The sequence below is a fragment of the Caretta caretta genome, chromosome 8 (genome assembly GCF_965140235.1).
Source record: "Caretta caretta isolate rCarCar2 chromosome 8, rCarCar1.hap1, whole genome shotgun sequence".
In the NCBI taxonomy this organism is placed as follows: domain Eukaryota; kingdom Metazoa; phylum Chordata; order Testudines; family Cheloniidae; genus Caretta; species Caretta caretta.
In genome coordinates, this window is record NC_134213.1 from 73,293,635 (window position 1) to 73,319,856 (window position 26,222).

The 26,222-nt window shown below is 41.9% G+C and overlaps 2 long non-coding RNA genes across 2 annotated transcripts in view; one reads left to right on the top strand and one right to left on the bottom strand.

The window, feature by feature from the left end:
• LOC125641870 (uncharacterized) overlaps positions 1 to 23,841 on the top strand; it is a 73,650-nt gene extending 49,809 nt beyond the window's left edge. The window contains exons 2-3 of the long non-coding RNA XR_007358177.1: positions 22,973 to 23,219; positions 23,744 to 23,841. This is a non-coding gene — a long non-coding RNA (uncharacterized LOC125641870). The remainder of the gene's footprint in view (positions 1 to 22,972; positions 23,220 to 23,743) is intronic.
• LOC125641869 (uncharacterized) overlaps positions 1 to 26,222 on the bottom strand; it is a 206,514-nt gene that overhangs the window by 59,437 nt on the left and 120,855 nt on the right. Inside the window, exons 3-4 of the long non-coding RNA XR_007358176.2 lie at positions 4,994 to 5,071; positions 4,338 to 4,459 (exon numbers count right to left, since the gene is read on the bottom strand). This is a non-coding gene — a long non-coding RNA (uncharacterized LOC125641869). The remainder of the gene's footprint in view (positions 1 to 4,337; positions 4,460 to 4,993; positions 5,072 to 26,222) is intronic.

Sequence of the window (26,222 nt, forward strand, 5' to 3'; positions counted from 1 at the left end):
CCTTAACTACTTTCTGTTTCTAAATTTGTTCCAAGACCTTTCATACAATTGAGGTCAAACTAATAGACCTATAGTTTCATAGATCACCTTTCCCCCTGTTCTTAAAAATAAGAACTAGATTAGCAATTCTCTAGTCATAGGGTATGACCTCCAAGTTTACAGATTCATTAAAAATCCTTGCTATTGGGCTTGCAATTTCATGTGCCAGCTCCTTTAATATTCTTGGATGGAGATTATTTGGGCCCCCTGATTTAGGGCATGTCTACACTAGAAACTTAAGATGACTGTGTTAGATTGACTTACAACCACCACAGTAATCACTGCAGTGGTTCATATACACACTACCCTCCTTCTGTTGGTGGTGCATGTCCTTACCAGGAGTGCTTCCACCGACTTCAGAGGGGCAGTGTGGAGGGCTGAGAGCCTAGCCTCTCAGCTCGACTCACAGGCTCCTTGCTGGGAACCCGGCTGCCCCCAAAGACTCTCGGCACCTCATCTGCTGCCTTGGCTCCCAGCGGGGAGCTCTGTACCCGCAGTCCAGGTGGCTCCCGAGCTCTCAGAGGGGAGTGGGGAGCATCGATGCAGCTGGACTCCTAGTAGGGAGCCGGGACCATCCATGTAGCTGGGCTCCCAGCAGGGAGCGGAAGCCCAGGCAGCAGTCCAGGTTTGAGCAGGGAGCCAGGTGGGTGCAGCCCAGCTCAGTGAGTGAAGAGCCCAGGAAGCAGCTGGGCTGGGAGCAGGGGCAGCCCAGCTCCAAGCGGGGCAGGCGCAGCCCAAGCTGGGAGTGGGGAGCATGGGGGGCCACCCCCATCCCATGGTGACAGCCCGCCTTTCTTGTCAATTTCATGACTCCAGCATGTAGACCAAGCCTTAGTCCCATTAAGCTGTTTGAGTTTGCCTTCCATCTCGAATATGGTATTTTCTGCTTCCATATCCTCCTTTCCATTAGCCACCTTGTCACTGTCCCTAATCTCCTCATTACCCTTATTCAAAACTAAGGCATTCATTTATTTGTTGGGCCATGCCTAGATTATTTTTAATCTCCACCTCATCTTCAGGGTGTAGCAGTCCCACTTCTTTCTTTCCTGCTTTTCTTTTTATTTCTATGGCTATAGAACTTTTTACTATTGGTTTTGATTTCCTTTGCAAGGTCCAACTCCAGTTGGCTTTTGGAGGTTCTCACTTTGTCCCTACAGTTTCTGATCTCCAAGAGGTAGCTTTCCTTGCTGATCCTTCCCATCTTCCATTCCTTGTAGGCTTTCTGCTTTTTCTTAATAACCTGTTTGAGATACTTACTCATCCAGTTTGGTCTGAAATATGAATTTTTACCCCTTGCTTGGGATACAGACTTCAGCTAGCTTCTGCAACTTAGATTTAAAGTAATGCCAAGCCTTCTCCATATTCAGATCCTTGAGTTCTTCAGTCCAGTTCACTTCCCTAACTAATTCCCTTAATTTTTTTAAGTTTGCCCTTTAGAAATCAAGAATCCTAGTTGCAGATCTATTTTTGTTTATCCTTCCATTTAGTTTAAACTGAATTAGCTCATCTTAGAGACTAACCAATTTATTTGAGCATAAGCTTTCATGAGCTACAGCTCACTTCATCAGCTGTAGCTCACGAAAGCTTATGCTCAAATAAATTGATTAGTCTCTAAGGTGCCACTATACTCCTTTTCTTTTTGTGAATACAGACTAACACGGCTGCTACTCTGAAACCTGAATTAGCTCATGATCACTCAAACAAAAGTTGTCCCCTACAACCAATACTTCTAGGAGGTTCTCACTACTCAAAAATATCAAATCTAAAATGGCATCATCTCTTGTAGGTTTTGCAACTATTTGTTGAAGAAGTTTGTCAGCTACCACATCGAGGAAAATCTGGGCCCTACTATTATTAGTAGCACTTGTCCTCTAATCTATATCTGGGAAGTTAAAATCTCCCATAATTACACAATTCCCAGTACTATTTATTTTACTAAAAACATTAAAGAGGTCTCTATCCATATCCAGATCAAATTCTGGGGGTCTGTAGCATACCCCAAGCACTATGACAGTTGAGTCACTAGTAACTTTCTTCCCCAAAGTGATTTTGACCCAATCAGACGTTCTTATCCAATCCATCACTTCTAGTTTCTTTACAGTCTATCTCATGATTAATATATAATGCTACTCCACTACCTTTACCTGTATTTCTATCTTTCCTGAACAGCCTTCAACCTGAACATATCCTTCAATACTTGTACTCCAGTCATAACTACTATTCTACCATGTTTCTTCTGTTATCCTTATAAAATCTGGTTTCATTTCCTAAACCTGTAATTATAGTTCCTCCATTTTGTTACCTAGGCTCCTTGCATTGGTGTACAAACATCTTAGTTGTTTCTGCCTGGCTTTGCCCGGATTCCACCCGATTAGGTACAGTCATTCTTCTGCCAATATTGCCTACCTGACTGTTAGTGTCATTGGTATTGGCACTATCTTTCCTCTTAATGTCCATTCTCCTACCCACTTCTCTTCCTTACTCCATTGTTGTATTTTCTTTTTTTCTTGATTTTTCCAGTCAATATTAGAATCAGGAGCATCTTCCAACCCTCTCTCCCAAGTTCCTAGTTTAAAGCTCTTTTAATCAGTTGTGCCAACCTCCATCCCAGAAGTCTGTTTCCCTCCCTACTCAGATGGAGTCCATGAGAACAGTCCTCCCAGTGGTTGAACAAAGTCCTCCTTATAGCACCGCTGCCTGAGCCATCTGTTGATCATCATAATCTTGTCTCACCTTCATTCTCCTCCTCTTGGGACAGGTACAATCCCACTGAAAATCACCTGAGCCTCCATTTCTTTAAGCATCTTCCCCAGCCTGATATAGTCTCCCTTGATGCATTCTAATGAGAATCTAGCTGTATCATTTGATCCCACGTGAAGGACAATCAGTCGATTTTTTTCTGCTCCCGTTAGGATCCTCCTCAGCCTCAGGTCCACATCTCATAACTTAGCTCCCAGCACACCCTTCTGTTCTCCAGATCAACTCAGGTGACTCGACTGTCAGTTCTTTTTCATAGGGAGTCACCAATTTCATAGGCCTGCCTCTTCCTGGTGTTAGTGATTCTCTGATCTTTCTCCTGGTCTTTCTGGCTGAAAGTCCTCTTGTCTTTTGCTCTCACTTGCAATCTTCTGAGAGTCAGCCTCTGTCCTCCTGGGACTCAGAACTCTGGCTATCTCCATTGACTCTTCCCCTCTTCTTGTAGGACTAGCCGCTCTTCTCTTCTTCCTTGCCCTCCCACCTTGTGTTACTGCCTGCTGTGCCCCTTCTTCATTTTCCAGCTCAGCAAACCTGTTCCTGAACTCTATTTCTCATTCACTAGCTGGTCTTTTCCTCTGCTTGGTTCCCATAGTCACATGCTTCCACTGGCCACTTTCCTCCTCCGGCTGTCTACCTTCACAGTTCTCCAGTGCAGCTTGCATCTGCAAGTCTTGAGTTTTCCCTTCAGTCTCCTCTTGCCTCTCTATAATCTGTTTGAATTCCCCCAAAATTCAACCATAGTTTCCACCTGCATCTCCAAACCTTGCATCTTCTCTTCCATCCGCTCTGTCAGGCGGCATGTCGAGCAAACAAAACTATTTTTGGGTATCCACTCCAGAGCAACGTACATCCCGCAGCTTCCATAGCCAGTCATCTTCATTGTCTCTTCCATTCCTTGGGTCGCTACCACTGCTGCCTCTGCATTTGTCATAGCCTTCCTGCCTAAACTCCTGTGAAGGAAAGCAAAACACAGAAAACCCCAAACCAATGCCAAAACAAAACCTGAACACCGCACTCTTTCCCCGAAGCTCCCCTTACAAACTCCCACTCAAACTTCCCTGTTTTCAGCTCTGTTTGCTGGGTCCTGTGCTGCTGACTGGCTGCTTCACTGCCTTTATGAGAGCCCAAAACAAGTAAGCCCTGCCCCCTAATCCAGGCTCTACTGTGATCAAAGGCTCTGCTTCTCTCACAGCACACTGCCCCCTACCAGATTCTGCAAACTGAAAAATAAAACCCACACAAGAACTCACTGCCCCTAAGTAACAGGGGCTTGCCACCTCCCACAGAACTCCCTCTCAAACTCCCCTGTTTTCTGCTGTGTTTGCTTGCTCCTGTGCCACTTCTCCTGACTGTAAATGAGTCACCCAGTAGTATTGATTCAGTAAGCCACACTCACACCTAAGCAGCAGTAAAAGCTAAACTAAAAAAGGAAACACGAATGTTTGGTGTTGAACTGAAGCTTCTCCTGTTTAGTCAGCAATCTCCTTTTCTCCAATATGTTCAGGGATAAACCCATCTGCTATTTCTTTCAGCATACTCACTTCCTTGCAAGTGGGTCCCATGGTGTTCCACTGCCTTCAAACTCTGCTGTCTCCTGTATCAGCAGCACCGCAGCCAGAGGTGTGCAGGAAAATGGCTTCTCTGATGACCTGAAATTTTGTGTCTACATGTTTTAGAGAGAGTATACTTAACAAAACACAAATTGTGAAATAAATGTAGGACAGTGGGCCCAATGCTGCCATCAGTTAACCCCACTGGTCTTAGTAATGTGACAGAGAGGGTAAGCGCGGGCAGAATCTAGCCCATTATTGATCTAGCCCATTATGAGCTTACACAGAAATCAGTAAAAAGTGGAGGGGGAAAGAAACCTCCTGTAAGAGAACAAAGTATAAAGCTTACTTTGAAATGAGTAGTCTCTTACTTCGTGTCCAAGTGCTAGCAGGAGGCTCCAGCTGTATGTTGCATGATCAGGAGAATTGTTATGACTGTTCTATATGAACAATACCTTCCTTTCATAGTGCACCATAATTGTAAGCAAAATATCCAAGTGTACTGGCCTCTCTGATTTTTTATTTTTTTAAAGCTATATTAGTATTTTTTTAACAACACACTTGTGCACCCCTCATGGTTTATAATGCCCCATTGGAAGCCTGACATTAACATCTTTGTACTTACAGATCTATGGAAAGTTTCTTACCATGAGGATCGGAGGTATTCAACTCTCATATTCTGCATTCCCGACATGTGATCATTCTCTTGATCTCAGTAGCATCTCCTGCATGTGAAGAGAAAGCAGAATATTGAAGGTGAATGTTACTGGGTGGCTTTGGGGAAGAGAAACTGACATTATTTTGCTCCATCAAGGGCCTGCATTCCTTGCTCACCAAAACCTCCCATTGGTCTGACCCGCTAATGCCTTGCACCTTGTGTAATCATGTACAGCTATGCAAAGTGAGTGCAAAATGGATGTATATTGCTACCACTGGTATAAGTGCAGGGAAAATTCTAATGTGGTAACCTTGTATTCCCATTTTGCACAGGTATAAATGACTACATAAGCTGTAAGGCAGTGCAGAATCAGGCCCCATATGTTAACAAGGTGGCATAATACCAGTGGGAAAGGTGATCCCCCCCATGAATAAGAGCTGGCATTCTTTGAGTTATATATATTGATTCAAACTCTTTCCGTATAATAAAGGCTCTTGCCTGCTTTTTCACAAAATGAGGGTTGTGTCTGTTATTAGGCTCGAGTTTTAAAGAGCACCATCTCATTGTTGTGGGTCAGGTAGTCTGCTGAGAGTGGGTATTCTTTCGGTCCTTGTGGGTGCACGCAATTAATGGATGCTACACTTCTACTTTGGTTCCTCTCCACTATTCACATTAGCACTGAGCACACCAATAATCAAGGGAATATAATCTCAGAATTCTCAGTTGCTAAGGAAACCAATTAATCATCATCAGTGTGTTCAGTATGTTCACATGATCCTTCCAAGGCCTACAATTTTAGGTCACCTGCTATTTCTTGTCAGCATGGGAGAAGGGAGCTGAGGAACTGGTAGTGAATGAAGTGTCAGTAGTTAAGGCAGTAATCACAATTTTGAGAGAGGAAATCAACACCTACTGTCCATGTCAAATTCACCTATTATGTGATAATGTTATATCATGCCAGCAACCATGGCTTTATGCCACCATTCAGTGTGGCAGCCTCATTTAGTTTAATTTATTAGACTGAAAATCCTCTTGTACAGTAGCTGTTGATTTCCTCTCCCAAAATTGTGATTATAGTCTTATCTATTGACACTTCATTCACTGCTTCTCATATTGGCAGACACTGGGCTAGATCTTCAGCTACTGTAAATCAGCATAGTTTTATTAAAGTCAGTGGAGTCGTGCTGATTTACATAAGATGAGGAGCTGAGCCATGTCCCTGCAAGTTTTAAAATCTTCCTGGAATAAGCTGCAGACCAACTGAATAGTACCAAAAAGATTGACAAATTCTATAACGCACCAGCATAGTCTGCAGTCATCAGGCTAGTACAATGTAGGGGTGGCAACTTGGCTAAATTTATAAAATTTGTCAATGTTTTTGGTACCACTCAGCAGGTCTAGCCCAATGTTTGCAGACTTCATAAGAAGCCCGGAAGAAGGGAAATCTTTACTATTATACTGAAAGCAAAGAAGGAAAGAGAGAAGTATAGTCTAGTGACTAAGTAAGGGGCTGGTTATTGTAAAAGCCTGAGTTTTAATCCTAGATCTCTTAATCTTAGATCTTCCATTCTGGTTTTGAATAACTCTTAACCTCCTCATCCCACCTTTCCCCCAGCTGTACAGTGAAGATACTAATACTACCTCTCTCAGCTGTTGTGAGAATTAAACTGATAAAATTTATAAAGTGCTTTGAATGTTAGAAACAAAATGTAAGTGATAAATATTGTTATAGATGACTCTGGTATCTGACTGTCTAATGACAAATAGGGAGAAAGGGCTTTCCAAATATGATGGAAAATACAGGCCTGATCCTGTAACCTTTGATTCATATGAAAAGTCAGCTGCCTTCACAGGGACTATACATTCACATAAGGGCTTGCAAGAGGAGACCATGTGTTTGGAGACTCTAATTAAAAATATTGGTGGTTAATTTGGAGGAATTGTTTTGTGTGTGTGTTTGTTTTGTGCTCACAGGCATTGTTCAGATTTTGGAAGCTCCAGATGGCACCAAAGAAACAATAGCTCCATCCCTGACCTTATGCACCTCCCTTCCAAAAAGAAGGGGCAACGTACATTTCAGAACAAAAGCAATCAGTTGTTGTTCTCTCTCTGTTTTTCTTGCCTTCCCTCTCCTGTCTAGATTAAACTGGGGCTCATTAAAAACACGGATGGAAATTAGGTTTTTAATCTAGATAAAATACTAAATACCAAAGTTATTTAGAATTACCCATTGTTATGAAATTAAAACAATGTCTGTGGGCTGGTGGGCTGTTTGGTTTGGGAGGGTTTTTGGAGCGGGGATGGAGGGTGGAATATTATGCATAGGTGAAGCTTGAGCTCTCTCTTCAGGCTTTCCTTATAGAGACTGCCTAACAGGAGCCAGAATGTCATAAACAGAAAATCGGTCCCAAAGGGTTCATTGGCTGCGCGCTCTCTGACCATGATTTTCTCTGTCCAAGAGAAAGCTTTACACTGTCATCTGTGTGGTATAGTAGAAAGCCCTGGCACTGAGAGACATTTTCATCTTCTTATCGAAGTGTCTGGGTTTTTTAATCTTTTCTCTCTGTTTGTGGTTAATAACTTAGTGACCAAATGGAGAGAAAAATAACAAGAAAAAAGAAATAAATCAGTTGATGCTACCTGTCTAGATTCGTAAAGCCCTCCAAAGTCATTAGGACTGAGTCTGAGAATTACGCTGCTGGCGCTGTAGTTGCAGTGTCCAGTTACACTCATGCCCCCTTATGGAAAACATCAGAATAGCAGGATGTTAGCACAAGCTCTTACAAAGTATTGTTCAGAAAAGCCAGTCTTCATTCCCCATTTTAAAAACAAACAGTGGCCCCAGAACTGAAAAAAACCCACACAGACCATATATCAGGACTGGAGATGAGCCAATATTAAATAATTAGTGGTAAGGCAACATGCCAAAGCAAACTGCCTACCCCCCTGGGGTATGCTCAATAATTATTCCAGCAGTATAACGGGGCTCGCCAAGGAGTGGAATCATTCTCTGGCAAATTTATCAAGGGACAACTACGTTGTCAGATGACCCTACTCTACCTCCAGAAATGATATCAGTTTTGTTGTGTTGTCTATATAAGATAGATTCTAAACTCAACAGGGCAAGGACCTTGTCTTCTTACTTATCTGTAAAGCACCAGGCACACATGTGCTGCTATATGGTAATAATAAAATAAACAGTTTAGCTTCAGAGGAATCCAGGACCCTTCTTAGTGGTACCCACACATAGAGATTTGATAGCGAAGTGGGAGCGAAAAAGTAACAGTGTACAAAATGGATTCTATCTCACTGATCCATCAGCATTTCTAAAGCACATATCACCCTATTCCTTAGGCAGAGTCACGTGTTTATTATTCAGAGTGAAAACTATCCAAACCAGAAACCTAGTTCACCATCCAGCTCTAGACCTGACCATTGTTTTTTGTGTTCAGAAGTCCTTGCAAGGACTTCGCTCTATTTAGACAGCAGCATGGAGGGCCTGCGGAGGAAAAGAGTGTTTTTTTCCACGTAGGAGAAGAATTTAAAAAGAATAGTTGCCTCGTGTGAGAGAGAGAATAAAAGAAGAGTGGAAGATTGAAAAATTCTAAGGAAGAGAGCCACAAGCAATATGATCTGAGTAGGGTATTCCAAATACCTTGCAGTATCATTCACTCTAAATTCATGCACATTGGTGACTAGCCTTATAATTATAATTTTTTCTAATAAATATGGAACTGCTAACAATATAATTGTCTGTTTTCATGGTGTCTTGTATTATACATGAATAATCAGAAATTTTACACAGATATCCAGAACTAAGACTGACATATTTTCTTTTTGTTTTTTTCAACTCCCCATTATTTATAAAACCCTCACTCTTGTAAATAAATTTTTTTATTTCCCTTCTGAGTTTGTCTTTCAATTTGGCAAACATTGATTTTTTTTCCATGTTTTTTCCAGTGAACCTTGAAATTAAAATGTCTTTTTTTGTTTAATTTCTTTTTTGCACACTGGACTCATTGTCAGCACAGCAAGGGCAAGTTGTATTGTTAGCTGACTGCTGCTTCAAAGCCAATGAAGAGAGGAGTTAACCTTAAAATATTGTTTTTGTGTAGGTCCTCCATAAATAGCAATTATTGCTTTTTTCCCCCTCAACAATGAAGTATTATTTTAAAAATATAGAGAGAGTTCAGGGAACAGTTTTTGTGATATTATACCAATTTTAAAATAGGTAGTATTCTTTTTCTCTTTCAGTGGAAAAACATCAATATAGAAATTGCTAAGTATAGTGTAAACAAACTTTATTTGTAGAAGCAGCCAATCTCATCATAATATTATTTTAATCAATTATTGACTATGCCTTGTATTAATAGTAAAGTATAATTAGGAAAGAAAAATATTTTGGGATATGTTGAGTTTGACATGGTGCTTTTCAGTTATTACAGAGTAATTATTCAGAGCATTATACTGGGTGATGAGTACTTTTTAAGTTATTAATTAGTCAGGAAAAGTGGGTGCACTGCTGGTTACGTAATCAAAGCTTAAATGATGGTAAAGTCGTTGGTCACAGGACACAGTTATTTTTGTGTCCTTAGCCAGCCTGATGTTATTGTCAGAAATTTAGGCAATTTTGCCATCTTTATAATAGTAGGCGAAAATGAAACCCTCCATAAATTAAAAGGGTTTGCTACAGCTTTGTGACCTAGGGTTATACATTATGCCAGGCAAGTATAACCAAATATGTTCAAAGGGTAAAGAGCAAGTAATAAGTGTTTAAAGCAGCAAGAGTCATGTAAAAAAAGTCTTCACAAATTGACTCTTCTAGGTTATAATAAACTATGAATTGAAAAAGGTTAATTCACAAAATGATATTCGTCTAATGCCATCTTTGCAACAGCAATAATGGTGGAATTCATAATGCAGGGGGCTTGCTATACTGACAATTATGTTTATTCAAAAAGGCTCCAGTTACTTTCTCAGTCTGTTTAAACTATGATAACTAATTATAGATTTACAAGCAGTTCCTGGTCAGATATAGGTATCTGTAAGCATGCTACTGGAACATCAGATCACTTGTTTTAATATAGGAAACAATTGCCTATATATGGTGGCAGGTATTGAAGGCCAGAGCAGGCTAAGCCTCCCCTGACCCCACCCACTCTGTGCCCCGAGATCCCTCCCTCTTTCCCTCTACCCTTAAACCAGCAGGAACACTCAGCTCCAGGCTGCAACCTGGATCTCAGGCCGCGGGCGGCCAGGGGCGACCCAAGGCAGCACTCAGGCTAGGCCGGCCCAGACGGGCGAGGGTTTGGGTCAGTGGCCTGGGTTGCTGCTGGAGTTGGCTGCCTGGGGCAGTGCTGGGACCAGCCTGGCGCTTGGGGGAGCTGGTGGCTTGTCCAGGAGCTGGGGCCAGTGGCTCGACCAGGAGCTGGGGCCAGCCCGGCGCTTGCGGGGGGGGGCGGCCGGCACAGCTGAGGTGGGCAGGCCGGAGCTCCTCCGGCTGTGGGGGCGTGAGAGGGGACTTGGGGCTCCAGCATCCGGGGGCCATGTGCCTATATGCAGAGCAGGGCAAGTTTGTTATCAGCATGGAGAGTCCATGGCATTAACTGAGCCAAACCTTTGCCTTTATAGGCATCTGAATCAAAAAAAGCAATGAGGGCAATAATAATGACACCTCTCCCCTCACCCCCCTTTACACTTGGCATTCAGTTTTGCCTTGAATTTTCTCATTTTTGCTGGACTTTTGACCTACAGATATGATCTCCTTTTCCCCAAATTTGTATTGCTTATTCACTATGAGGCCATGTTAAAGGCAGTACCTCAGTGCCAGGCATACTGGGAACATTTTAAAAATAATAAACCTTCAGTGTGGTCTCCACCATGTCCGGAATATCTTCAGTAGCAAAGATAATTTTATCATGATTTGAGAGATTTTGCTTTTGAAAAATGTCCAGAGCTGATATTATGTCAAATGAGAGTTGGTTAAAACAGCACTTCCAGAATAGGTTGACAAATGTAGTTACTGGTATTCTCACTTTCGCAGAAGGGATTTGCCAAAAGCCTGCTGCTGAGTCAGTTAGTTTTGGGACTACAGTGGAATCTCACCAATCAATGCTTTTTATAGTTTACATTTTAAAAAATAAAAGGCACTCCCTGCCTATGTCTTAGAAAAGATTTAATAACAGAGGGCTAGATTAACAGCAATCCTTGTTTTTACAAAACACGCTACAGTACAAACTAGTCAGCGATGGAGAACTCTCTTACTTTTAAAAAAAGACCCTGGTCAAAGTAAGTGAATACAGAATGTTAATTATTTATAAGTGACAGAAAGTGTGCTAGACAATAATGCTCAAATTTCTCAGTAATTTGATAAAAATTAGTAATTCTCAGAGGGTCCCCAGTCACTGGTACAAATGAGCAAGGTTTGACTGTAACTTGGCTTTTGACTACATAGCTGATATCTGGCCAAATGCAGGATGCACTCTCTGTACATGTGTCTGTTCAGTTGTGTGAGGGCCATATCTTACCAGCCAGCTTTGCTGTATTGCTTGGTGGGGTCCTCTCTTTGGAAATGACCAGAGTACTGTCCATTTTCTTGAATTCTTCTTTGGCTTTCCCCAGAAGGGATGTCTGAGTGTATTGTGGTGCTGAATGAGAGCAAAGAGAATCATAGTTGTTGGGGTTAAAATCAAGGGGAGCTCTGCTGTTGACTTCAATGGAAGCAGGACGGGAGCATTATTGTGTACTGCACTGCCAGTAATAACTTGTGGCTATACTTTCTGTATTGCTCCCTTTTGAACAAAGACGCTATACAGCTTTCCAAGACCTTTAGGTGCAGGCCATGTACCACTTGCAGCCCTAGTAGTGGTGTTTCAAAACCCTTTATTACATGTCCTGTTTGTTGAGGGTGATTCTCTTCTTTCTCTAGCATTCTTTTGAACATGAAAGAGACCAGCAGCCAATGCACAGTTACTGAACAGTGCAGGATCTCATTCAGCTCTTTGCAGAGCCTCATCCTTGCAGTTCTTTTCTGAAATTACCCTAACAGCTGTTACACTGTCCACTTCAAATTCAAGGTTTTGTCCATTCACTGTTAGTCTATTATGTTTACCACAAGATTGTTCCTTTGATGGTATCCCGGATCCCTCTGTTAGTAGCACTCCCACCTAGACAGCTCCAACAGTTCTTCGTAACCATCATGCAGCTTCACTGTGTTTCTATTTCCTGCCCTGCACCTCTTTTCCTGGGCATTGCTGCCAGGCATGGCTTGGGGTCTTGCTGATTCTGCTCTTGTTATCTACCATCAGTGTAGAATCTTCAGTCTCCCACAAACCCATTTTGTGCTTGCCCCATAACCTGGCACTAGTCTTCTTCCTTCCTACTTAACATAGCAGCTCTTCTGTTAAATTTTGCCCTTTTGTGAGCAACAAAGGAGAATCAGGTTAGTGAAATCTAGCCGCATGAGGTAGCTCATTTGGAGTGTCATCCGATTTATCAGCCATGCTACAGAACAGCAGACTTAGATGATAATCTTCTCTTTACACTACTAAACCAAAGGCCATCCAGAATATTTCAGATTTCTGGATCCGCTTGACCCAGCTGCCCGTGTTTCCAAAAACCAAACTTCTCTGCAATAACTATAACCTCCATCTAAGCAACTCCTACAGAATTATACTGTTTCTTCCCATCTAAAAGAGGCAGTGATGGTTCTTTTACTGAGCTGTCACTTGTCTCTTTAAGGCTGAAGCACTTGCTTCTGCTGTTGCTGCTGTTTTCTTTGTTGCTATGAAGATAGTTCCCCTCCCTTCTCCATGTTGCTATGCAGCAAGTTCTGAGCTGAAACTGCACTTCTCCTCATGCTTTTGATTAGAGATGGGTTTGTACCAGAACACTGGATCCATGTCCCTCAAACTCTGGGGAGGTTTGGATCTGGATCTGAACTTGGCAGCTCTGGCTCATTTCTATAAGCTGGAGCTGAACCCACATGAATTTTAGAGAACCCTATAACAATTAGAAAGGGATAAATGATTTGCTGAAGTCACCTAGTGCTCCTCCAAGAGATTTGTTAGTCAAACTCATCTGTTTTTAAGAGACATTAAATCATTAAAAGACAAATTAGCCGTTCATATGAGTGTGCACATCTTAAATCTTGTATATTTTCAGATTTTGATTCTGGTAAATATAGTGAAAACAGACACAAAGTAGTGAAGGCTACATTTTTGGAGAGTGATGAAGTGAAAGGTTAAGACGAAGACTATAGATAGATTGCTGCACAATCTAATTGCTAATTTACTTGTAGTTTAGCAATCTAGGTTTGGATTTTGGCCCAAGCTCCGCCCCTCCTCCCCCACATACTTCCCAGCCATGTAAAGGGGGGCTACAATGGGCCTGGTGCAGGAGCAGCACAAGACTAGGGTGACCAGATTAAATGGAGAAAATATCGGGACACATGGGGGGAAGCCAAAAAAAAAAAAAAAAGCATCCGGAGTTGCCGAAGCAAAAAAAACAAACAAACGCCGGAGTGGCCAAAGGCACAATATTGGGACAAATGGCATCCCAACCGTGCATCGGTCAGGACACGGGACAAAGACCTAAAAATCGGGACAGTCCTGATTTTATCGGGACGACTGGTCACCCTACACAAGACAGATGTTAGCTGATGTAGCCTGTGCCTCTTACAGGCTCTGGGAGCAGGGCAAGGGACGGGAAGGAGTATCTTCATAGTGCTCAGAGTTACAGGGATTCTTAGCTCCAGAGCAGCACACAGACAACTATACAGAGGTGGACCACAAGTTAGAGCAGGCCCTGGGGCTGCTCTAACTTATACTAGGAGCCAAGTCATAATCATGCAAATGTGATGGTAGTGTAAAACTACCTCTGCTCACCCTCTTCCTGAATTGCACCAAAATCTAGCCTCTAAACTCTATGTTAACTAGTTGGGTTTTTTTGGGGGGGGGGGAAGGCAGGGGGAAAAATAGATAATTTAGACATAGCTAAAAATATACTGTCATAATAGAGATCACTGCTTGAAATCCTATATGCAGTTGGAAGGGTTGTTTTTAAAATGTCTAAAATTTCAAATATAATTCCAACAATGAAATGTTTTCACTTGCAATAATACCTCATATTAAATGTCTGCGTGAAATTATTGCCAAATCTGTAACTAAACACTTGTTAATCATTAGTTGTTAATGTACAGCATCATTGCCCCCAAGTGTGGGTCGTGCCACCTACGGAGTAGTGAAAGGATCATGGAAGGCAAATTTCCCCATGGAAAGATGGCAGAGGGTGCAACTGGTTTTATCTTCCTGGAGTGGGAGTTTAGCTTTCAAAACTTTAGAAAATGCTGCTATACAGCACAGAAGGACTGCATGGCTCTGGAAACTGGTAGTGGAATACAAAGCTTTTCACCATTGGACCATGCAAATCCAGCCCAGGTTGGTAGTGATCAGAAGTCATTACCATTTGATGGTTGCTTTGTGGCATATAGGAAATCAATCTGTGATCTCACTTCAGATTCCAGGAGATGTGCATCCAAAACCCACCACAGGAGGTACTCTTGTTGGCAATCTGATCAGAGGCACAAAGGACTGAATGTGGCTGATGTTGAACAACTCTCTCACTCTTAGGCCATGTCTACACAACGGGGACTATAGCGACATAGCTATGGTGCCATAGCTATGTCAGCATAATCCCATAGTGTAGACACCGCCTACAGTGACAGAAGGGGCTTTTCCATTGGTGCAGGAATACCACTTACCCGAGTGACAGTAGCTACGTCAACAAGAGCATTCTTCCATCCACCTCAGTGCACCTACATGGGCAGTTAGGATGGCATACTGTAGAGCTCAGGGGTGGGGATTTTTTACACCCCTGAGAACTGTACCTATGTTGAACTAAGTTTTAAACGTAGACCAGGCCTTTGTGATGGTTTCATGGGTCAGGGTTGAAGTGAACTGGTGGGAAAACGTATGGGAGGGTGCACTGCTATCATCAGTCCTGTGTCTGCCTAGAGGATTTTCATTCCCAAGACACCAATCTGGCACCTTTCTCCAGCAATAAATTCACACTTAAAAAAGAAGTACAGTGCAGTATTCATTAATAACTAGCGTTACCATCATGTCATTATATTCAATGATACATAATTATGATAAGCAAGTTTGAGATTTATAGTTATGCAATTACTCATGAGTAATTATTGTCATACTCACCCAAAATAATTCACAGTAACTATCCATGAAAAACAGCAACAGGAAAAAAATTAGGTTGTACTGATCTGTGTTTTCAAGCTGTATAAACAAATTTAGTAAACCACAAAAGGATGATAGAATCCTTTGAAAGAATACATTGGCTGAACAAAACAGTCTCCAAAACAGCCCAATTTTGTTTTAACTGTTTAGGGTCCCTTTCCCATCAAGATTAATGAAAAGAATTCAATGAAATATAATGTTGCCACTCAGGAGAATAGTTCAATGTTGGGTCATACTCCAAAATTTAACACACCCATTACTTTTTGGTATAGATCACACAAATGCTCAAGCCTGCATGAAAACTATGCAGTACCACAGAGAAAATGGTCTCTTGTAAATAATTTATAAATAGATGTAAAGTTTATGTTTGGCTTATTGTACTGTTTAATATTAGAGGGAGGAAGGGATACCACAAGAATTATCCTCTCTGAAGTATCATTTATTTATGGCACCTTATATCTTTACTCCAGGCAGCATTCAAATTATTTTCTCTACCACAGTACACGTGCCCTCACAAGTGACAATTAGGAGGGGCCAAACAGGGAGAAGCTAGGTCAAATTTGGGTTAAAGTTCAAATTTTGCCAAACCCAAATTGTGTCACTGTGTGATGGTCTTCATGTCATGAGGTAAATACTTTCCCATTGTGGTTCTAGCTTAGGAGCCAGCACTCTGAGAAGCTCTAAGACCAGAACATGCAATCCTTTGATCTGGCTATGGGGAAGCAGCTGACCTCCTCCTCATGCTCCAGCACTGAACTCTCTGAAACCAGTATGGCCTGGTGTGTGGTGCAATGTTCAGTTCCTAGAACTAGCTTGGTCTTTTTGCTAAACTGTTCACCCAACCCTACTAAAACCTCCCCAAACACGAGCAACCAGTCCAACGTAAATTAACACCATGGCGGATACTATCATTACACTTTAGGATCTGGAGCTCAGCACAAAAAAAGGCTCATCCACAATAAAATGCTTTCTCCCCCTAAATATCTTCCCCAGGCACAAACGAAAAAGCAGTTTGTAATCTGTGGAAAGTTGTCCTTTTGATGAGCTGAAGTTACATTTTTCTGATTCACTAAAGAAACCAATGTGCTCTGCTGGCAAATAGAATACAATCTCACCTTGGGAATCATTTGGAAAAACTGAAACATTTTGCAAAATGTTCATGTTTTGGACATGAAAACTGAAAACTAAGTAGAGCTGTAACAGCACCTGCTGCAGCAGCTGTAGCAGTATCTTCTGGAGAAAAGGGGTGGAAAAATTAAAATTGAACGTGGAGAGAAAAAACGGTAAGCTGAGGGAAAGCAAACGTTTTCCCAAAATGTTCCGGTGGCCCTTCTCTCTACTGGATCTCCTTCCCAACCCAACCTAAAGAAAACAACTGGTAAGTTCTGTAAATAGATCACAGTGAACTTTTAAATTTTGCATCTCCCTAATATACTCTTTCTCTGATTTAGTCATTACTGGGATCTCAAGACTGTTTCACCAAATCCTCTTTCACTCAAAATAAAAAAAATGCTATGAATATGGCCATGATGCAGTGACACCTCCCAGGCTCTTGTGAAACCCAAACTGTGAAACTACTGTGGCTCAGTAGTGAAAATTTAGACCTTAAATGTACAAACTAGTGCACAGCGCATGACTCCCACTGATTTTTATAGAAGTTTTCTGCGAAATTGTTACCTGCTGTGCATATGGGCAAATATTTTCCCTAAGCTTGCTTCCTTGATCTTTAGTGGAAGCTCAGTGGGTGCATTCAGGCTTGTAATAAAGAAAAGTAAACATGGGGAATGGTAAATTTTTTTGATATAGTGTTCATGATCCCAGAGGAGGTTGTCCATCTAAGCTTACTATATGCCCTGGCACCATATTGGTACTCTGCCAAACTTCCAAAAGCTACTGAAACAATGGGCCAACCTCTCCTCTCAAGTGCACCTATGTAAATATGTACTAAATCAATTTAAGTCAATAGCATTACTCTGCGTTTGCACCAATGTACCTAAGAGTAGAATTGGGCTCTAAATTCTCACGGCCTAAGAAAAAGAAACTGACTTTTCAGGTTCAAGTTAGTTTTAATAACCAACTGGTTATTATCCAGTTCTGCAGCTTTGTAAGGTGATGCTGCTTGGAAATATGGTCTAGAATAGATTGTGGGATCTGACATTTAAGCAGGCAGTTAAAAGTGGGACATGAGGAAACTCAAGCATAAGCAGAGTGAGCCCCAGAGTCTTGTAACAAAGGAGTAAATTGAAGATCAATCTGCCATTCAAACAACTGAAAGCAGGTCATCTGCCCTTGCTCTGCATTTCACCACAACCACTTCCTCTCTGCATGCATAGCCAAATGCTTTCTAATTCAGAGGTTCTTTGCAAGCAATCAACGGTCAGGTGGTTTTGAAAGGCCGAGCTCGGTGCTTCTCAGACAAACACTGGAAAATCATAAAATCTCATTTTCAGAAAACAAGCAAAAATCTACAGGTGATCCAGACAAGTAGCACAGATCGCAGAGATATTCCAAAGGACTTGCGTATGCTGGGCTTTTGCTTACTCAGCCACCATGTTCTAATGCTTCACGGAGCTACACCATTCTGCAGAATTTCCTGGTGGATCATCATCACGTCGGCCCACACTGTGACACAGTCACCTTTAAGACACCACATTTGCAGGATTAACATATAAACATGGCTGCCCACCCCAGCATTATATGCCTAATGCATAAGCAGGGGATGGTGATAAGCCAGATATTTCAGTCCCAGCCCATCTCCACTAAAAAAAAAATCCCGTTCATGACTTTACATTCATAAATACTCTCACAATGTCAGGGGATTTTTTCCCCACATCAATTCATTAGATCTGCTCCCATGAATTATTTATATGCAGTGCTAAAAATGGTTCTGAAACATTACAAGAATTCAATATCAGTTTTCACAGTGGGATTTCATCATTTTAGCACTGGAGCATAATAGCCTAATGCAATACTAATACGATATGGTGCTAATAGGGTACAATGAGAGTTGTCTCTAATATGCAAACATTTCCATGTTGCATTATTATTTCTTTTAAGTTAATATGATATGGTGATAATATGATGAAATGAATTAGCTTCATATCATTGTCTGCATGAATTGCGCATATTAAAAGAATATTTCCCCCCTTCCCCTTGAATTCACTTGGAATGAGCTTGAAAATTTACCCTGTAGTTATGCTTATGTTAATGAGGCTGTTTAGTAGGAAACATTCCTGCTGTTGCTTAGCCAAGTGGAGAAAGAATAGATGCATGTCACTTGTTTTTGGAATGAGAATTCTCTTGGCCTGCTTTTAAAGTTTCTGTCCTAAACATGTTTGCTTCAGTGTTTCTCATTAGCTCATAGCTTCACCACACATTTATGGTATAATCCACAATCAATATTTATCAGGGACCACCTGTATGCAACCACTTGTATATTTCCATTAGAGATAAGCCAAACACTCACTCACAAACATAAACTCTCTCTCCCCCACCCCCACCCCAGTCTGGGCACTTTGGATTAGCCACTTAAATAAAAGCCAGGGAAGAGCCTCGATGGTACAGTTGGTTAATGCACTGTGTGCACTAGGGTTGCATTCTGAAAACCTGGGTCCAGATCCACAATTAGACCTAGTGATAGGTGACCCTTAAAAAGGATCAGAAGTTCATTTTATTCAGGAGATACATCCAGAAGTGCAGAAACTTCTCCAAACTTTAACTGAAACTCCTTACTCATGAATGCTCCCTCCTTTCAAATGAGCCTGTATGATTCTCTTCATTTCAAACTATCCAGCCTATGATTCAATCCATGTGATGCATCGCAGGGATATCCATAGTTGTGAGGCTACACCTGCCCTTAGCGTGAGGAAACCTTCTCTGTACCCGACAGGGGTCAGTTCCCTGACTCTCCCAGCCACAGGCAACACAAGCACCCTTCTCTCAGGCCACATGGGCGCCGCTGTCCCTCATGAAAGCTAGACATAAGCAAACATCCCCCCCATGATGTCCAGACCCTTATACACTGGAAACTCACAGAATTACTAGGCCCAGTGTTCCCAAAGGAACACTACATCGCTATTTCCTAATTGTACCTTCAAACACTGCTCCGCTAACACACAGCACCTAGATTTGTTTCTAGAGAATATATGTTTATTTAGCAGAGAACAGAGATTCATATGGAATCAACAGGTTTCATACTGGAAATACTGGAAACAACAGGTTTCATATAAAATAAATTGCATTCTAGAGCCTAAACTCAATTAATAAGAGCCCTTCTTGTCTACTAATGTACTGCTTACCCCAAAGTCCTTCTTACAGTGTTTTTCAACCAGGAAGACTAAGGCCTTCCTTTTATGAGCCAAAGCCCACTGTTAACCTGCCTCCACCTGATGAAAGGTACCAGGGCAACCTTCTACATATACCAGACCAGTCCTTTGCTCTTTACCTGTAAAACAGGATCGGTCTCCCTCCTTCTCCCTTGGCTGTTTCCTCTTCCTGTTAATGTTCCTTCTGAAGTCCCCACAATCTCTTCATTAGCATTTGACTGAGGTCTGTTCTACACTACTGACCTATATTGGTATAATTATGTAACTTGGGGGCGCAAAAAATCCACTCCCGGAGTGACGTAGTTATAACCGACCTAACCTCCCGTGTAGACAGCACTATGTCGGCAGGAGGGTTTCTCCCACCAGCATAGCTACCGCCTCTAGGGGCAGTGGATTAACTACACTAATGGAAGAGCTCTTCCCTGCCAGCATACAGCCTCTTCATTAAAGTGCTGCATTAAAGACTGTTGCATTGCTGCAACTGGACTGATACAGTACAACTGGACCAGTGCAAACGGACTGATGCAGTGTTTTAAGTCCCAGATCCCTAAATGGCCCCCTCAAGGTTTGAACTCATAACCCTGGGTTTAGCAGGCCAATGCTCAAACCACTGAGCTCAGTAGGTAAACCAACTTCCATTGTAAGACATGCAATATACAATGGTCAGCAAGGGAGATAAGTATCTCCCATCGCCTGTCAGGTAGAATCTGACTTAAGCCACGCTACCTCTGGGGGGTGACCTGCCTTTAACTACAAAGCCTTCAGAACATAATTTTGTATTTTTGTACACACACACATTTCCTTACATACTATCCACAAATACATTTTGCAAAGATTATGAAGACCTGTGTGACACAGGTTTTCAACGGAAATCTTACATGACACACTTTGGTGAACTAGAATGTAAACAGCAGACACGGGCTCCCTGTAACATTTATGTGCCCCTGTCCCTCTGCCAGTTGGCACAAGAGGTCCTTGGTCATATCATATGAACCCTGTGTTCATATCATAACCCTTCATCCAGCTGTTAAGCCATGACTAGTCGTTCCTTCTCTTCTTCAGCCCAATGTCATCCTCCTTCCCATTGCTATTCTCGATTTTACAGTATGATGGAATGGGCACATTTCCCAAAGTCTGTCCTCGAGCTGCTTGCATGCTGCACATCACCTACCAGGTGTGAAGATTTACTATTTGCAACCACGGGGCAAACATTCACTGGTCCTGCCGAGAAACTTTTTCCTCCTGACGGTAATGAGCCCTGATCTCTCACAGACATACTCTAACTACCTAAGAGCACATTTCAAAGTACCCCTCAGTTCTCTGCTGTGACAGCTGAGCCATTCAGTGAAGTGCAGGCATCATCCCTGAAGTCCTGCTGCTGCTTTGCAGCCCCCTACTGGCATGTGAGTGACACAATCTGGGGCACTGAGAAGCTTCCCCCACAGGGCCTATTTCTCTGGAAGAGCTATTCTACTCATTTAAACATATATACCTGAAATTTCTTTTATTTGATTGTATTTGGTAATTTTCCTGAGTTGGATAGCATCTCAGGAGCCCCAGGGGCCAACCCCCATTACACACACTGTGATATTGGAGACTGTTCCTTTAAGGGCTGAGCTTTCCAGACACGGAGCCTGGGTGGGGCACTGTGAAGCTCTAGTTGTTATGTACAGCCAATTAAAACCAGACACAGACTAAGCAGAGTTCTTGCAAGCACTGAGTGATCACTGAACAACACCACACTATTGTTTAGCTAAAAGATTTTATAGTTACCATTGAGGCTTTTCCAGGTTTTGTCTATGAAAAGGCTGAAACTAAGAACATAGAACATGGGGGAAGAGTGTCCCTAAAGCTCTCCAGCCCAATTTTCTACCTTGCATACCTAGGTGACTGGCTTGAAACACCTGAGACCTACAAAACTTATCACAGACTTCAGTGAGGAGGCACTGTGGTCATCTAATGAAGCAAGCACAGAAGTGGGCCACAGGAACTCCTGGGGCTGGCACTGAGACTCATTTACCAGGGCCAGATTCACAAGGGGGACTTAGCTTGGGCTTTGTATTGTGCCCTCCCTCCAAGTGGAATTCACAGCTCCAAGTTAGGTGCCCAGGCTCCCTGTCTAATGCATGGGGCAAGTTGGGTGCCTGAAAGAGGAATTCACAGATGCTCAGCACACTGAGTAAGGAACTGCCTAAGCCAGCCAGAAGGAAATGCCAAGGCCTAGCCCCTCAGACTGAGTTAGGTGCCTAGCTCCAGGCCGGAGGGCAGCACCTAGCTCCACTCCACTGCTGTGTATTGTGTGGGGCCTGGTCTGGTAGACATGCTGTAAAGCTGTCTCTGAGACACATCTACTAGATCGGGCCCTGGAGGTCAGATGGATGAGGGACCCTACCTTGTGAACCTGCTGGGGTTTAGGTGTGAATGAAGGTGTGAGGCCACGCTGCTGAGTGGTGTCAGGACTGAGGCAGCTCGGTGCATGCCTATCAGCAGAAAGTTAAGTACCTAGGGGACATTATCAGGGGAAACTTAGGTGCCTAGGGAATTAAGGCACCTACAGGATTAGGTGGCAGCTGAATGGGGGCTTTTGAATGCCAATGGTGCCTAAATGTTGGATTTAGGTGACTAAAGGGCAGTTAGGTGCTTAAACCCCCTTGTGAATAAGGCTCTAAGCCCTTTTACATGGAATTAATGTAGACAGGAATCAAGCCCACTTCATTCTCCTATTATGGCCACTTTTGACTTGCTGTGTGGCCTTGAGCAAGTCATTTAGGGCATGATCCTGCTCCCAATGAAGACAACTGGAATTTTGCTATTGAGTTAGTTGGAGCCAGGTATGGATCATTTCCCCTCCATGTTTCTGTTTCCCCATCTGTAAAGTGGTGATGATAGCACTTGCCCTTCCACACAAGAGTGTTGTGAGAATTCAACTAGCTGATGTTTCTACAGCCTTGTGAAGATGTAAAGTTCTATAAGAACACTTACTGTTATTTCCTCCCTTGCAAAGCTGAGGGGAGGAAGGACTAAGTGTAAGGATCTGTGGACTAGAAGTCGGGTCTGCAGAGCCTGGGATGGCTGACATTCCCACCATGCCACTAGGAGGCCATGAAGATCCCCAGCCAGGGAGTACTGTGAAGAGTAGGCACCGCAGGAAGTACCGCCCAAGGGATCCAGAGTGACAATACCCTGTGGCCCTCTGATTGGCCAAGAACACTATTTAACCATGGAGGGTAGTCCAGGAAGTTGTCTGGACAACCACACAGACTTCTGGTCTGCTGTGACTCCAGACTTCACCTCATCTCCTGATCTCTAGTCTCTGATCCCAGCCTGACTCTGACTCTTGCCTCCTGACTTTAGCCTGGTCTCTAACCCTGACTCTTGCTTCTTTGAACTCAGCTCTAGCAATCCCTCTGACCCCTGCTCACCAACTACAGTCCTTGATGTGTGGACCCCAGCCCAGCTGTGACCTGTAGGACAGACTGCCTACACTCCAGTCCCTTACACTGAGAACCAAGATACTCCCAGCCTATCTTCACATAACCTTCAAATAACAGCTTGATTGAATTTAAGTTCGTATTTATAGGACCGTCAATTCATATGAAGTTGCCCAGTGAAACCTTAAAAGCGAGGCTGGCAGCACAAGGTACAACAATGCTGAAAACTTTCCTTAATGTGATGGGGGTTTAAAATGTCATAAATAAAAGGATCTGGTGTTGTGTATGTGTTTTTTTAATTGTCAGATTTCCAAAGCTACTGTATATAATTCCTTGTATAATCAGAGCTTAAATTTAGAAGAAACTCATATGAATGACATTTCCTCTCTATTTTGAATGGGGATTATTTTTAAGAGGATACAGGACCTGGAAGTATTTCAATGGGACTGATATTTAAAGCACATTTAATGGCATTTATATTTTAATCTTCTTATTGACTAAACTTTAAAGAAAGCTGCAAGTAATTCAGCAATGATTAAAATTATTAGAAATTCTTTAATGGTAATAAAATGAGCAAAGATGATTGTTCAGTTGATTCTTGAATATTATGAAAATGAGACTGATTATTAGGGCATCAGTGATCACTGCCTTCCACATCAAATGTTGGAGAAAAGTGATCCTGGGAACTCATTTTCCAAATATTGTTAAAACTTTGTGCTTCATGTAAATCTAGACTTCACCAACAGACACCGGAGCGACCAGCTACAATGACCCAAATGAACAAAAGTCTTTGCAACTGAGCTGATGAAGAGAAATCATTCCCAGAGAGAGAGAGACGGACAGAGAGGTTAGTCAAGAAATTCTTGTAGCTTTCATTCTGTGATTTCTAGCCTGAATGCAAAATGAGATAATGCAGGTTCTCTCAGGAAAGAACAACTCACGCTGAAGACCTCTCAGACAGAAAACACTGTATGGCAACTTTTCCTAAACTTTGAAGATCTAGGGCCAAATTATGTTCTTAATGATATTGCTGTAATCCCACTGACTTGGTACCAGTGGGAATGAGAGTGTACACTTCATCCTGCTTCCATTGAAGTCATTGGCAAAATGCCCATTGACTTGAAACAGAACAGGATTGAAGCTTTGTTTCCTAAAGTTTATATGAACTTCTTCTCTGCTTCATTCCTGAAACAGCCTGCAGACAACTCCCTGGTTATTGTTCTTCTCACACACTGCCTAACCCCAGGAGCAAGAAGCTACTTCCTTAGAAGTCTAGGTATTAATTAGCACTGAACCTGTTTAACCCACATGCTCTTTCACACAGCTTCATAATGAATTCCAAACAACCTCAAGTTGTAACAGTTATTATTTTCCTAGATTAGAGCAGATATTAGTTCTCTTGAAATTAGAATCAACGATCTAGCAAATGCCTCTTTCCAAAGAAACCATATTCTGGAGTTTATTGCCACATATGTATGAAGGATTTGGGATACATGACGCAGAAGGTAATATCATGTGTAGGTATCCTTCTCACACACTGCTTTCTAAAGTACTCCCCTAAACAGGAATTAAACTGGGAGGAGTGGGAAGTGGTGATACTCTGAAAACAAAAATCAATTGCTCTCTCTCATATTTGCAGCATTACCTTCCCAGTCTTTTCCAGTTTCTTTCACAGAAAAGCCATATGGCAGTGCCATGTAAACTGGTGGCCACATGATATTTTTGTAATCATAATTTGTCACAATACTTCCACAAGCAGCAATATTCTCTTGCCTATAGACGTTTTTAAAATAAAAAAATAAATAAGCAAGATGTGTATGGGCAAACCCTTAGCGCAAGTCTCCACTTTGTATGATTCACTTCCTGTTTGCAGAAATCTGTGTTTCCAGTGAGGTCCTACAGAGCTAGGTGTTTCCAGTGAGGTCCTACAGAGCTAGGTTCTTGGCCCTACACTATTTAACATTTTTATCAGCAACCTGGAAGAAAACAAAACAAATTTTTGATAAAATTTGAAGACGACACAAAAATTGGGGCAGTGATAAATAATGAAGAGGACAGGTCACCAATTCAGAGTGATCTGGATCACTTGGTAAACTGGGTACAAGCAACCAATACGTGTTTTAATACAGCTAAATATAAATGTATACATCTAGGAAAAAAGAATGTAGGCTTTACTTACAGGTTGGGGACTCTGCTCTGGGAAGCAGTGATTCTGAAAACCATTTGGGGGTCATGGTGCATAATCAGCTGAATATGAGCTTCCAATGTGATGCTGTGACCAAAAGAGCTAATGCAATCCTGAGATGTATAAACAGGGGAATCTCAAGTAGGAGTAGAATGGTTATTGTTCCTTTATATTTGGCGTTGGTATGAATGCTGCTGGAATACAGTGTCCAATTCTTGTGCTCACAATTCAAAAAGGATGTTGATCAATTGGAGAGGGTTCAGAGAAGAGCCTTGAGAATGATTAAAGGATTAAAAATTATTCCGTATAGTGATAGAATTAAAGAGCTCAATCTATTTAATTTAAAGAGAAGGTTAAGGGGTGACTTGATTACAGTTTATAAGTATCTACATGGGGAACAAATATTTAATAATGAGGATGATATGATCCAATGGCTGAAAGTTGAAGCTAGACAAATCCAGACTAGACAAACCATAATTTTTCAAAAGTGATGGAAATTAACCATTGGAACAATTTACAAAGGATGAATTTTCCATCACTGACTGACAATTTTAAAATCAAGATTGTATGTTTTCTAAATTACATGCTCTCGGAATTATGTGGGGGGAAGTGTTTATGGCCTGTGTTAAACATTTATTTCTACACTAATAGACCTGATTCTGGAAGGCCTTCATCTGTGAGTAACACTAGTTGACATGAGTAATTCCTATTGTCTTCAATGGCTCTGTTAACACAAGTATTTCTTACTTACACAAGTAAACATGGCAAGACTGGACCATTCATTATTAAACTGGAAATCAAAGGTTCTTAGCTTTACCACGGCTATTGCCCCATTACATGTGGAAACCAATTCCAACTATCAGGAATAATTATAAACAAAGCCCAGCTAATTATACAAGGCTTTCTCAGCTGCCCTAATTATGGCTCAGTTCAATGCTATTTGCTTGTTTTTTGTTTTTGCTTTAGTTTTTTAATTGTGACTAGATTTAGCAGAAGCTTGCCTGGCAAACAAATAATGCGATCAGTG